Raw genomic sequence first — 15,329 nt, forward strand, 5'->3', positions numbered from 1 at the left:
AGGCTGCTTGCGCATTTGGGTAAGCCTCTCCCACCAAGCTAACTACATGCTTCTAGCTCTGCAATCTGGAGATCTTCCTAGAGCAGTAATTAGAGGGGGAAAGAAAAAACATCCCAAAAATGAAACAAGAACAACTTGGAGATGCAGTAAGTTGCATTTTGCTCCTCCTGTGCCCTGTAAGAGGGGCAAGAGGCACTGAGAGCATCTTCCTCAGTGCCCCATTCTGCTCCTTTAGCCCAGACACACCATGCTGACTAAAGCAAAAACTTGCCTTTCCCCTCATCAGCTTAAAATTGCTCTTTTTGGTACACCTGCTCAACACACTATGTGTCATTAAGGAAAATGGAGGTGCGGATGAATGGCGTTCTTCCAAAGACTGTTAGGAAAACATTAAATATGCTGAAAAAAGGGGAAGGGGGAAAGGGAAGGATGAGAACCTCAGCCTCTGTGCTACAAACCCCTCCTGCTACCAAAGGCTGAGGCAGGATTGGTCCCATATACTGACACTTCCATCATTTGCAATACAACAGTACCGAGCACTTTGTGAAGCCCCATGTGCACCTATGCAGCAAAAGCATTGCAGACAGAGAAGCAGCAGAGCTTCCCCTTGCAGGGATGAGAAGAGTTTGTACCTGGATATTGTATCGAGCTCTGATGGCCTTTTGTTCAAACAGGCTTTTCTTCCCGAACGTGATAAACGTTTCTTCCTCCAACAAAACAACCCTGGCATTCCAGCAAGATTCCTTTCTTGACCTGAATAAAGATCTTTGAGGAATGGTTCTCTCCTGGAGAAACTTCTTTGTAGATTTGGTTCTTTCCTTCTCTGCTTCACCACCTGGAGTTTCCTCCTCGTGTTACACTTCCTCACTGAATAGCCTCAGGAAGGCACTTTTATCTTCGAATACGGCTTGCATTTCTCTTATCCGTGCTCTTGTACACTGTGCGGCTTACTTTGATTTCCTCTCCAGATTCTGACACTAAAATGTCCATCAGCAGCTCCCTGAATCACCCAACGCACTCACTGAGCTGTGCTGCCTGCGTGTTTACTTTCCAGGAACGTCACCAGCGAGAGGCTCAGGCTGCCAAGTTCCCCATAGCTCAGGATCCACGTTGGGTGTGAGTGTTTATTGGGATGATCTGAACCAAGAGTAAAGCTTACAGTGGTCATGGAAGCACCGGTTATCCTCTGCTTTCCATTGTGTTTTGTGCTCTGTATTTCTGACTGTTTCTAAGTGAAGATAACCATCCAGGTAAGCCTGTTCCTGTGCTAAAGACAGATACTCAGTAGAAACTATACCTATGTTCACAACAGTTGCATGCACCAGTTACAAACAAGCATGACTACACCTAATACATCCAATAACCCAAAAACATTTCTTTTGTTAACTGGTAAATTCTGCAGCATCACTCACCTGAGAAACACCAAACCCACCACAGATCTTACTACATAAATAACCCACGACTGATGCAACTCAAAGAGATGCCGATGCCAAAAAACAACCTGTTGGCTTTTTTTCCTCTTTATTAAAACAAAACATCCCATTGGATCTAAAGTTGAACCTGCAGAGCAGCCCGTGTTCATCTCTCATGAATGTTCAGGAAGCGCCAACCATACCGACATCCCCTGCGCAACCACCTCCGAATCACTTTGCTTGTGATAGTTCTGGTATATTTATTATGAAGGTCAGCTCTAAATTTAGTAGTTCCTTAGGCTAGCAAAGCTATGAGGAAGACAACTGGAAAAAATGAAATCTTCTGCCCGCCTTCTTTAGCGATTCATTAGGTTCAGAGTGGCTGCCAACTATTTCCCTGCACTCCATGGAGCATCGCAGCCCTAACGCTGCTGACAGCTTCTCATCTGATGCTGCAGTGCCTGCAGTCCCAGAGCAGGGCATGCACAGAAAGGCAGCTGATGGGAGCCCACTGAGTCCAGGGGCCAAATCTTGGGAAACTCCAGCTGTCCGTAACGGCACAGATGTCCCAATGGGTCCAGAATGGAAAAAAAAACGTTTCTTGACTGCTAACCAGTTCTGCATTGGAATGAGAAACAGCAAATGGAAGCAAATGAGCTGCTTTGGGCTCAGCATAAACGACCCAGGACTCAGAAAGGTGCTACTAAAGCCCACCATATAGGTAATTACCCTTGAGAAAGGAAGTAATTACAAGTAGCAGTATTGCACCATTTCAGAAAGCAGGCCTGAAAGGAAGCAGAATGAAGGTCTTCAGACCAACAGTAAAACAAAAACACTTACAGGGTGCATGCATTGGGTTGGCAGTACCCAAAAATGGCTCAGGATCCTGAAAAAGGGAATGTGAATGAAAACCAAAACAACCAAAACAGGAGATGAAAGCTCAAAAATTAATGAGCAGTCAACCCCACCCCTATTCCTTAATTGAGATGAGCCTTGGGCAGTCAGCTCAATGGAAAGGAGTGCACAGCTACATGAAGATGAAGTCAAATTAAAAACAAAAGCAGAGAATCCATTGGAAAAATAACACGGAATTTCTCAAGAAGCATTAAGGACATCCATTAAGGACATCCCTGTCGCTCTGCTCCTGGCTATTGTTCTCCACTCTCATCCACCAGCAGCAAAACAAAAGCATGGTACAAGGCTTAGAAGTACCAAGTCATAAATGTCTGAGAAGACAAACTAAACTGCAAGAGAAAAGGTGCAAGAGTTGAAAACAATACATAAGCAAGCCACGGGAAGTGCTCAGACTTCAAGAACAAGGGAGCAGCCCATAAAATGTAAGAGCCAAATATATATAAACAGAGGGAAGGGATGAACCACCTAAGCTATAAAGAACAAAAACTAACCTGCAGAAATGACTTCAGAGACGCCGCATCCAAGAGGCACCAACACTGCTGTTAGACTGCGTGTTTCCAGGAGGAAGAACATCCCCAGCAGGGCCAGGTGATGCTTTGGGAACTCCCTGCTACCTTTGATAGAGAGGTGACCCATGGCCAGGACCATGCACAACGCAGCACATCCATAGTGCTGTCTTTCCAGGGCCAACCAAGCATCAGTTCAACTAAGCACATCTTGTTAAGAGAAGGTTCATATACACAGGACACGTGTATAAGGGATATACATACACGTATGTAAGCTTCTTATTTCAGTTTGTAACTCAAAGCAGGTCCAAAAAAGCAGAGCATGTCTCAGCACCAGAACCATCTGAAGCCTCCTGCTGCAGCACTCTTATTTCTGCTGGGTTCTCCCCTAAGCAGAGACCTTCACTGAGCCATGATTTCACCCCACGAGCACCCCCTTTCCTGCTGGAATTCCCCATAGGGATGCCGATTGGTTCTGTTTTACTCCAGCTCAAGCTGAAGTATTTATTCTTCCTGTCCTCACATGACTGAGCTGAAAAACTTTTTAAATAGCACACAGCAAGAGGATTAGTCCAAGCACACACACAAAAAAAACCCAAAATAAAACAACAGCAAAGAACGTCTTTCTGGTTATTTTACCTAGCTGAGGAAATGCTGCTCCTGTGAGTTCTGCAAGGCCTACACTGCTTCCCTCCATGCCTTCTACTTACAACAAGAAGAGGTTTTCAGTGTGTGTTAAGATAACAAGCACACTCTTAATTTTGAGTGGGCTTATTTCAACTAATCCACACAACAGCTCAGGGTGTTCAGTGGTTCAGGAGCAGGATATGTCTCCATTGGACAGTTAAGCTCACAGCACTGAAGGTCCTGCTAAGTCCTGCACCCACTGCTTTAAGCAGCTATATGATAGTATATGATAGAATCCAGGCATCAAATGATGGCCAGATCCCTGAGGGCTTCTTAAAGCCACCATTCTGACTACTAGGCTGCTCCAGAACCCCATCCTGTTTGGATTAGGAGCCAATTTAAGAACTGATTAGGACTGATCTGCAGTTTGTATTTATCATCTGTCAGTCCACACTTTACTCTTTCTGCAGCACCGCCTTCAAAAGTTTAAATGGTTCTCTTCCCTTTTTCATGACGAGGGACAAGCACAGAGCTGCGCTGTGCCCCATTCAGTGCCACAGTCACCATGTTATCAACAGATACACCCAAGCTGTTCACATCCTCTCCTTCCTAACAAACCACACCTTCACGCAGGATCTCTGTTGTTACTGCATGGCTATGCACTTTATATGGTCCCATCCATGTTCCCATTACTGCAAGTCCTTTGGCCTATTCCATCCTTCTGAACGAGCCTGCCAGCTTTGTCCTGGTCAGGACAGTCCTCCCCTTGTAACCTCTCCATCCCCAGGCCTGAGAAATGCTGGCAGTGCACCCAGAGGCTGGGTGGGAACACAGAGACCTCCCTCCCCTGGCACAGAGGGAGGTATGTGCTCTGTTTACCCAGAAATTTCGGGCATGTCTGCTGAAATTCCATCAAACTGAAAGATTTATTGTAGAAGCTCTGACGTCACTTTCACACAGGATCAGGCATTCTGGCAGCAAAGCAGGAGATTGAAGCTGAAGTTTGTAGAGGCCTGCATCCCCAATCCAGGCAATCGCAGGTCTGTGTGCTAAATTACAGCTGTTCTGATTGCTGACATCTTATCTCCTATGTACTTATAGACCCATTACCATAGTAACCAAATTCCTCAGAACATACAACGTGATTTTTTTGTATCCAGTGTATTAGAACAAAATTATTAAGGTTACAAAGGCAAGCGCTCCAGAATTAGAAAGTGTCAGAACTCATCCTGCCAGCTCCATGCCAACCCACTGCTGCTCGCTGCCTTCCTCCCCTCTGCTGCACACCTCCAGCTCTCCATCACCCCAACCTTCCTTTGGCATCACAAACTTACATAAAACAAGCTCACCTGTTACAATCAGCCTATATCACTGCGATCTCTATGTATCACTAGGGGGGTGATGCATGGATGGACTGCTCCAATGCTGGGGGGTCCTTTTGTGGACTTAGGTACCTGCTGCTTAGCTGCCTCTCCACAGGTAGACAGGTTTGGTCACTGCACACACAGAGGGTAAACAGGTACATCTTGTCCCCACATTGTCCTAAATGTAAGCATGAAGGAGATAGGTGAACATTTGCACCCGAAGGAAATACTCAGAACAACACAGAAACAAGGTGCACAGAGCAGGTTGTGGTGCTCAAGGTCCATTTTGTATGGATCGATTCTGGGTGGAAGCATCTTCAAAAACATGTTTCCAACACAGCAATTCCACTGCTCCCAAGCAAGAAATACTGCAGTTTCTTCTAGACTGAAGTGAGAAGGAAAGCACTCAAGTTGCTTGAATGTACCTAGTAAGCATTAAAGTATTTTAAGGCTGAAAAGGTAATTTCAGCTACAGGAAAAACACATCCATCCTAAATTCGACAGAAAGATGTAATCAGGAATTGGTCTATTCCAACAGCACAGATCCAACAGGACATTCTATATTTCACAGGCTCTTGGTGTGCTCACACACAAGGCTGCTTAATCCAGCTGTTCTCTGTGATCATTCACAAAAGCAAATGAATGAAAAAAATACACCAGCGACCACCTCTACTCTTCAGCTGAGGGGAACAATGATTTGATTGCTTCAGATGATGGGTGAGACTATTTCATGTGCCTTTAAAGAAGAGGTTAATTGTAATACAGTAGAACCTGCTCTCCCTTAGGCTTTCTAAAAGCAAGGTTGTTGTCCTACCTGACTCAAGGACCCTGGTCCATGGCTTTTGCATGAGGAGGGAGCTACCAGCAAGTGACTTTGCTGACATTGACCTTTGAGAGATGCAGTAAAGCAAAGGCACTGCAAAGAAAAAGCCAATTAAAATAATCTTATTCTCCTCCATAAGCACTCACTGCAGGCAGGGATTGAGCTGGAAGCCTGCATGTTGCTGGCCGGCAATGGCGGCTCTCATGATGAGCCTTAGATCCAAAGGCAATCAGTGACTTCAGCAAAGCCAGACCATTCTACCCAGAGACACAAACACACCATTGCACATGGAGGCTGAAGATAATAGAAGCGCTGCTGCCCAGAGCTGTAACCACATTGTGCAGCCTAAGTGGGATTAAAAAGCATGGTCTGAAGGGTTTCCTTGGGGTTGTCTTTAAATACACACCATAGTGATGTGGTTCTGCTGAGATACAGAAGTAATGCAGCAGAGGGTAAGGACAGACATGGAACAGTCCCACATGAGCAGTGGGACAGATCTTGCTGAAGGATGTTGGACCTTTTCAAAGAGACACCATCTGCTGTGCTTTGGTTCTGTTGTTTTTCCTTTGTATTCACTACCTGCTTTTGTTCTGTTGGTTCAAAGTAAAATAGTCATATCCCTGAAATAAAGACAATTCATTCTGAAGCTGATTCATTATCAGTCTATGGTATCCAAACACAGCCAACACAGCTTGAAGAAAGCAGATCACAACTCAGACCTACTGCTCCCCAGCCTGCAGAATGAGGAAGACAGCTTTGCATGACTAACACCAGCCATGTCAATGCAATGCAGGCCACACCTATGGGATCTCCACTCACAGGTTGGTGGGCATTCATCAAGGCCTACAGTGGGTCTGGAAAAATGTGCTCCATCTCCTTTTTCTTCCCCAGTACTTTCCCCTAAGAAGCCATTATTTAACTGGCAAAACATCAGACCTAGACTTTCACTGAAGGTATCTGTCGAGCACATAGTAGAGCTGCAATAAGCAATCAGCTTACAGACAAGATGTAAAGTATATGAATAAGAGGTGACTTAAGATCATGGAAGCCCACAGCAAGAACAGAAAGGTCTGATGTTGCCTCTTAAGCCAACTGTTAAACGATCATGGCCTGGGTAGGGTGCAACAGCAGAACAACGCACACAGTTCCTGCACTATTGCAGTCTGCATTGAATCTACTCTAGGGATAAATAACATCCCAATCTCCACAGCCTCCCAGGCTGTCAGTGTGACACCTTTTGTGAATACTAAATTCACACATACAAAGAACTTTCCTCTTTGTGGGTTCTAAAACATCTCGTGCATCATTTCCTACTGGTACCTGAATGAGTGGCATCATTTCATACCTGGCATTTTGAAGCCTCTCTCTCAGCAGTTTGGAATAATGGATTATGGCTTTTGTTTGACAGTACGAACACACAAATAAGAAAGAAAACCACAGTCAAATTTCAAGCAACACATCCTTTATGAAAAGGATGATCTATTTGCTGACTGCTCCTGTTGGCTAATAAACAAAGGGAAAGGCAGGTGGCTGTTCTACAAATTCTAAGGATTCTGTATTTTGAGGAGGGAAAGTAGGACAACCCCCTGATACCCAAAAACTGACACAGAGAGCCAGGGCTGCTCCCTCATCACACATGCAGGTCAGCCCTGCAGCCCAGCTGGGCAGGGAGCTACCGAGCACTCAACATGCCATCCAGAGAACAGCACTTAGTATTTGGATGAAGCTATAAAGAGCACCCAAGCACCAGTCAGGTTTCTTGAAGGCAACAGGACGAGGAGTACCAGCTCCAGCACTGCTGCTGCCCCCAAACTTAGTACATTCAGGTATCTTCTTGGAGACCACCAACCAATCCCCTAAGGACCCATGTTCAGAGCTGGTGGCCTCCAATTACCTAAAATCACCCATCTGAGGATTATTTTGCAAAGTCACTGTGACCAAAGGAATACCCAGAGCTTGAGCCTGAAGAACAACAAACCTGTCGGTATCTACCTGGGCCACATTGCTGAGTGCAGCCAACCAACCACACGGAAGGCAGCCTTTACTCTGAATTCCACAGGCCAGAACAGAACCACCATAGATCCAACAGCCCTGCCCTTGGGTCTGGCTGCTCCCCTGACCTTGCAGTCCTGCAGGAAGGCTGTCAGTGCCACCAACATTTATATGAACACCTGATGTAGGGGCCACTCAGTGCGCAATCAGCTATGCAGGTCTTATGTGGATGTCTGCAAAACAGTGGAAACACAGAAAGGTTATGCTAGAAAAAAGCGGATCCCCCAGGCAAGGGGGACCAAGATATTTATAAACTAGAAATACATTTGCATCTGGCACATAATGTTCATCACATCCTTTACTACCTACAGCACACACGGCAGGAAGAGAAGAACTCAAGAAGAGAAAAGAAATAACTGTGCTTCTCTCACACCCTTTTATTCTATTAAACTAATTCCTGCTGTAAGAAGTCAGCTTGAGAGCTCCTTTCAAAGAGAAAAGGGGGAGGGAGGAGGGGAAGAATCAGATCTGCTTGTTTCTTGCATTTGAAATTCTGGTCTCGTCCCCTGGTTTTGTGCTCCTGGAGGATGCTGAAGCGCAGACCTCGCAGAATGATGACATCACACACACAAAAAAAGCAAAGCCCCCATGGGAGCGAGGAGCTCTCAGGCAGATGAGATGCAAACTTCAACTCCCGACTGGTAGCGCTCAGATAACTCAACTCAACATGCCCACAGCTAAGAGAAAAGCAGCCCAGGAGAGCAGTTCCAAACAGGAGAAGGTGACGATCCCAATGCTTGCCAGGCCAGGAGGATTCAAGTTAACAGGCTACTGTTGGCCCACACAGACACCTTGAGCACCACCTTGTTTAATGCTTGCTTTATGATTGCTTTCAAGTTACCTAGGCAAGTGGCTCCTACTACATAGAACGTAGAACAAAGCAAAGCACAGCACATCTCAGTCACTGCAAATTTGGAACCACTGTCACTGAAAGGCTTTACGGAATTATTTTTCCCCCTGTGAGATAAATGCACTGCAGAACACCTTCCATGCAGAGCGAGTACAGCACACTGCACCAGAGGCAGAGGGACTGTGAGATGTGCATGCATGCAGAAAGGCACATCTGCAGATGGAAGCCCACGTTTCCTGCAGTGAGAGTCACTCGTACCTTGTCTCTATCTATTAAAGCTTGGGAGAGCCCATGTTAGGAGCACACGATCCAGCTGCCTACGTCACAAGCAGATTTATCCTTCAAGTAACACCTGAACTCAGCAGATCGACACCAGCAGTGGGCCCAGAAATGACAGACCTCAGTGAGAAATATCTTGGAAGAAAACCTCCAGGGAGCTTCTCGGAGACTCAGGACACCTCACTAGATGCTGCAGCGCCATTTTCCTTGCTCCTAACTATTCCTGACTCAATTTTAAACAACAAAAAACACACGTGAAAAACAGCAAGGCAAAAAGAAACAGGAAAATTACAGAAGGGGAAGGTGTATTAAACACCTGAGGATCTCACAGCTTCACCAGGAGCCACTGAACAGCACAATGGTTACAAATCATTCCAAAGCTCTTTGCTTTGACTTTTTGGTAATTAAATATAAAATTAATGAGATTGCCATCTTCACCTTATATATAAGTTGATCAGTATTAAAGCCTGCTCGATTATTAACTCAAGGCTGACGTTGCAATGGTAGCACCAACTAAGCAGGTATTGGTCTGAGACTTTGTCCAGGTAAAGCTTTATTTAAGGACACCATCACACCAGATCTCATCCCCCTGCAGCTCCCAAGTCCTATTATCACTGTTCATCTCCTACCTTGAGATATCCTGGCAAAACGGGACAAAATACAATCTGTCAAGCAGCTGAAATTTTCTGGAGGGTTTGAGAGTACAATAGGAAGGCACTGGGATACTACTGAAATACTTTAATGTCTCGCCCCAGTAATTAAAGAGAGACAAACAGCTGCCATTAAGGAAGCACCACAAGGAGGTGGCAGCTCCATTCATGGAAAGGACTTTACTCAGACAGACCAAGACCTGTTGTATCACATGGACCCAGCAAAGCACGCTGCATCCTGCTGGGTTACCCTCGGAAACTCGTTAGGACAGACTGACAGTGACCATCACTGTAATTCTGGTTATGCATTTGCAGAACATGCTTTAGTGGTGAGGCCTCATGTGTCACGTACTTAGAAATGCTAATCACAGGCATGAAATCACAAAGAGAAAACCCCTAAATCAGCAGGTGCTCTGTGCCTCCAAACCAGAAAATGAGCAGGCAAGCAGAATCATAACTCACACGATATGCTCCTTCCACTCAGGCTGCTCCGTATCATCTTTGTTCCTCCAACACCCATGTAAGCCAGTATTTTGCAATCACAGAATCACTCAGGTTGGAGAAGACCTCTCAGATCCAAAAGTCCAATCCCAACCCACCCCCACCATCCCCATTGACTATGTCCCTAAATGCCACATCTCCATGCGTCTTAACACCCCCACTGATTGCTGAGCACAGCATGCTGACAGCTACAGGGCTCACAGCTCTTCCTTCCTCCCAGTGCATCAGGTGGGAACGCCTTCAGCTCCTTAAAGCAAACATCAGTATGTTCATTACACAACAGCCAGACCCTTCAGAAGGTTTGAGATTCAGCTGTGGTAGGGACTGCACTAACAGGCTGTAGGGATGTGTTCTGCCTCTGTACATCTCCATAAGGGTGTCCAGTCTTGCAGCTACATCCATGCAGAGTTCTTTCATTCAGCTGCTGCCTCTGCCATGGCAGTGCTGGGCATTCACTCCATCCTCCACCTGCACTTCTGTACCTCACCTTAGGAATGTGAAAATAAATAGGCACATGAAAAATAAATAGGCATTCATCACCCATTTCCAATTCCTTGAGATTTAAGGATGAAATTAAGAGCTGGGAATTACTATTATCAAGCTGTCAGCTCAGAGGAAAGTAAAAAAAAGCATCACATATTTAAGACAATCCTTCCGTATTACAGGTTACTTTAATTTCTATTTGTTTATTAATATTTCATTTCTCACGGTATTAATATTAATGACATCTATTTCTATTTAAGCGTAACAATATTTGCGATCCCGACAAAATGCAGTGTGATTATATCCATTTATAGTCACTGCAGTCATCAGTTTGCAATAGCAGGGAGTGCAGAGGGAGGGCTCTGAGAGCCCACAGTCCCTGCAACAGGGGAAAATGTAACACCCAAAATGCTTGGAAACACCAATTCACTCGTTACTGTAATAGATTGGGGCTATTTGAGAAGGAACACCTGCCTATATATGGAAAAATTGAGGGGTTTTACCAAAGTGTTTTTAAAGATCCATAGCTGTGACACCAAAACCTTTTCTAATCAACTACCAATAATTATTTAAATGCTCCTTATGTCCTTCTAATTGCAACCCAGTGCACACAAACCATGATCTTTATAAATAAACTCTTTTCATGTTAGCCCAGTATCCCAATTGCTCTGCTTGTTATTGTCAGATCGGGAACAAATCCTTTGTCCAACCTTGGCTTTGCAAACAAATTTAAAACATGTGTATTGCAACGAAAACAAAAGTAGCAGTAAGGATGAGGTCTTGCCTTTTCCACAACTGATCTTAGGCAGGACAAAAAGCAAACACAGTGATTTCCTTGAATCCAGGTCATTTTAGCACTTGAGACCCTGAGCTCCATCTTCCCAACTAGCAAGAAAGTAGGACTGGTGAACCCAGCTCTGCTCACAGGCCTTCAGCAAAGCAGCTGATCCAGCAGGAGCCTGGTCCAAGCCTCAGCAACAGCCTGCAGTGACATCTCACACTGGGAGAAGGAAATATCTCCAGTGACAGCCACTCACACCAGCTGAGCTCAGGCCCAGCACCCTCACAAACCTTTCCCACCTCCTGTCCAGCAGCGTGGCTTCTGGAACGGCGATGCTCTCAGCTTCACCTGCCTGCGTGTTGTGCTCAATGAAGGAAAAACAATCTCCCATTCTCCACCAAGGACGGGTGATCAGCATTCAGATGGGCTTGCCCTGCATTCTTGCTGCAAAACGGGCAGGTCCCAGCAAGAAATAACATGAGGTTCTACCACGCACCTCCAGCCAGAGACCAACCTAGTTTTAAATACTTCAAAGCAGGAGTTAGAGGGGGGGTTGTGTGGAATGGGAAGAAGGAAAATTAAGCCAAAAACTCAGGTAAGAGTTCATGGTTTGCCTACATGGCAATTAACCTATAAGGAAAAAGGAGCCTGATGTTCTCAGTAAGGCACTGCCTCAGAAACACATCATTATTTCCTTCCCAATGCTGATACGCACTTCTAGACGCCAGGGTAAGATTTTGTCAAGGCCTGGATTACCTCCTTCTTTAATTAAAATGGAAAACCTTCACAAAAACCCCAACCTCACAGCCTGCCTCTGCACTAGGATACACTGAGCAGCTGGACAGTGGGGTTTGTACCCATCCAGCTGATGCCAGGGAAAATCCTCTCACTGCAATGCATTCTGTCCTTATGGGTTGTAGAACAAGATCACTACAGTGCATGGTTCTCAAGGCTTTGATAAGCTGATAGTAATGAAAAAGCCCAAGGAGACATGGGAGGGACAAGGGTTTGGAGACAGACCCTGCATGTATTTGAGATCTGAAAAAGTAGAGAGCTTACCTAGGGGTATGGGGTCAAACCATACAGAAATAGCTTCCAAAGCCAGAGTTTAACTAGTTTGCTATCTAGGCCAAGAAACAGTTCTGGAACGCATTTAACACAGTTTAATTGCATCAAATCGTGCCTGGCCCAGAACTGATTTTAACAACTGTCAACTGCTTTTTGGAACAGGCAAAGCCAAAAAAAACAAAAAAAAAAAACAACAAGCAACAAATGAGGATCACGACGTACAGTTTACTCTGTGAAGAACATGCAGACAGCCCAAACATTCACAGCACCGGGGAAAAGCAAGGCGTGCTCCAATCCCATGATCTGCCCTCAGATTGGGTTACAAGGAAGTGGGGACTGGGAGGAGCTGACAGCAGCGACAAGCACGGCACAGAGCTCCAGAAACATGTTGCACTGCCACTGGGACACAGCTTGAGAAACCCTAATAACTGCTGGTTTCCCATGGAGAAAGTTCCTGCGCTACTTACTGGATGCTCGTGGCCTATTTGAGAAGCAGCATTAGCAAAAATAACCTCTCCTCTCATCTCCTTGGCTGGGGGAGGGAGCCAACGATTACAGAGGGGGGCTGGGGGGAGAAACAACAATTGCATATCGAGGAGGAGGAGGGAAACGAAAATAACCGAGATGTGCAATACCACATGTGATTCCTCCCAGTAAATCCCATTGCAGCAGTTCCCTCTGAGCAGCAGCACGTCAGGGAAAAGGATGGATTTCTGGATGCTTGGAAAACAGGCTGAACACATGGATGGGGAACAAGCCAAAAGCTGTTACAAGAAACGTTCGCCATCCTTTCAGCATGCTTGAATTCACATATTCCCCTTTCCCATGCTCCTGGGTCCCAAAGCTTTCCTCAGGTTAGAATTTGGCCCAGAGCAGAACGAAGTGAAGCCAAACCAGCAAGGAGAGGTGCTCATCCGGCTGCTCCAATGGCTGATGCTCAGCGAGCAGCGGGGCACAGGAGAGAAGAAAACAGGATTTTAGCTTAAGAGAAAGATGGAAAACAACTTTATTCACATTTTAAGAACTCAAGCAGATGACACAATGGCTTGCAGACTGAAAGCTACAAGCAGGGATGGCTGAGATGAGCATTAAATATCAAAATCTCCTTTTCAAATGTGACTCGATATCCCACAAAAGCTCCAGGGCAAACCCACAGACACCCCGCTGTGACAGAGGGCTGTCCCAGCAACTCCATGAGTGGAGGAGAGAATGTTTTACACACACTAAACAGCCTGGATGCAGGCAGGGCCGTAATGGGGGTCAGCAGATCACAGCATGGAGAACCACAGAGCCCGCCAGCTCTCGAGCTCAGTGCTGCTTTACTTCTTTCCTCGAGGTCTAAGTTCTCCCCCAAACAAAACACTTCTGGTGTTTCCCTCTCAAAGGACACTATCTAATATGGAAATCTCATGCTGTCACCCCATCCTGACCTCCAGAGAAAATCAAAACTCCTTCTAGCCAAGCAATACAACAGGCAAAACTATCACCTGCTGTCTGCTCCTATTAAGGAGCCATCACCTCATGTTCAGAGCTGCTGGGCCATCCTCATCATGAGCCCAAGAGAAAGGAGACATCACCTCCATGCTGCCAGGTAGATGCCCAACCAACTCAGCAAGCTGAGTAAAGCAGGGAGACTTCTCTATTTAGAAGAAAAGGCATTGCTGCTTTGGCTGCGTCCCGCTGTGTTTACAGTGGCTACCTTGCCTTTTCTACTGCCAAAGAAACCAGGAGGGTTTAGCAGGACGTTCAAAGAAAAATAAAAACATCAAGAGTGACCAGTGTAATGATTTCTGACAAAGCATTACGAGCTCTCAATGCCTTCCCTTTGGTATTGAGGGGAAAAAAAGGCAAACAAAAATAACCTGTAATTGCAGCCATCACCAAATATTTGTTTAAAAAAATGCTTTGAGATGCTCCATGTTTGGAGTCACCCGTTTCAAAGGACCTTCAGAAAGTATTTCTTCCCCCATGTTTTATACTGCAAATGAGCACTCGGATAAGGCCAAAGGAATACAGTGCTTAAAAGCCAATGGTGCTTTATGCTGCTCCCCATCCTTTCGTCCTGCTCTGTGCACTCCTTTTCCCCTCAGACACTTTGCACTTCACCTCTCATTTCACGTTCCTACATTTGAAGTTCTGCTTTCACTCTTGGTGCTGCAGCTCTGCACAGCTCAGCTCCCTCTGGAACTTCACATGAGGGGATTAGTGGTTTTCTGCCCCTCTATCCACTCCATTTTTTTCTAGCCTCTTCTCAATGCAGAAATCAATGTATGATGAGCATCTCCTCAGCCCATTAGAGAACAATGAGAACAAAGAATCCCCAAACCTAACAGCCATGTATGCTGGGATAAGTGCCACCAACAGCCATCTACCCCCAAGCATTTCTTTGGTTAAACCGTGGCTCCATGGCTGCACAAACCCACCTTAGAGCTGGTGTTCTCCTGCACTCACCCAGCAGCACAGCAACCAAAATGGCAGCACACCACTGCACGTTTCCTAGGGTCTGCCTTCTGCTGCTGAGGCTGAAGGGGCTCAGAGTGGGGTCAAAGAGCAGTCACTGCAGTGACACACATGGAACAGGGGGTGGAGGACAGGCCATGCAACAAAATGGAGCTCTGGGGCCTTGGGAGCCCACTGAAGAGCACAGCACTGCACAGAGCAGAGGTCGTGTTCACAGGTTATAGTAGGCAGCACAGCCAACCACCTCAGAAGGCATGAAGCCACCTCACCATCCTGCTACAAAGGTTGGCCAAGGGAGGACACCAAAGTCATCCAGAACCAAGCCCTGCTGCAGGGCATAGGAGAACCATGCAGTTCAGGTGTGACAATAGTCCAGAGCTGAAGTGAAGCTTTCCCCTCTGACCATGTTTGAGTGAGGAAGAACAACACAAAGCCCTCCAGCCCCACAGAGGAAAAACAACAAACCCCACAGCATGCTCGAACAGGAGAGAGCTGATGGCCACCCATAACCACTGTAATTCAAAGGGCAAGGGCCCACATCACTGCTGGCAGCACCAA

The 15,329-nt window shown here is 46.0% G+C and overlaps 1 protein-coding gene across 2 annotated transcripts in view; it reads right to left on the bottom strand.

The window, feature by feature from the left end:
- Positions 1-15,329, bottom strand: part of TAOK1 (TAO kinase 1) — a 54,091-nt gene that overhangs the window by 36,094 nt on the left and 2,668 nt on the right. Inside the window, exon 1 of one of the 2 annotated variants that reach the window (XM_085522128.1) lies at positions 633-653. The exons of the other annotated variant lie outside the window; for it this stretch is intronic. The gene's annotated coding sequence lies outside the window, so the exon portion shown is untranslated. Of the gene's footprint in view, positions 1-632; positions 654-15,329 lie in introns of those variants that run through there. 2 annotated transcript variants of the gene reach the window in all.

This window comes from Coturnix japonica, chromosome 22, assembly GCF_054131305.1.
Source record: "Coturnix japonica strain WE chromosome 22, WE-NBRP24, whole genome shotgun sequence".
In the NCBI taxonomy this organism is placed as follows: domain Eukaryota; kingdom Metazoa; phylum Chordata; class Aves; order Galliformes; family Phasianidae; genus Coturnix; species Coturnix japonica.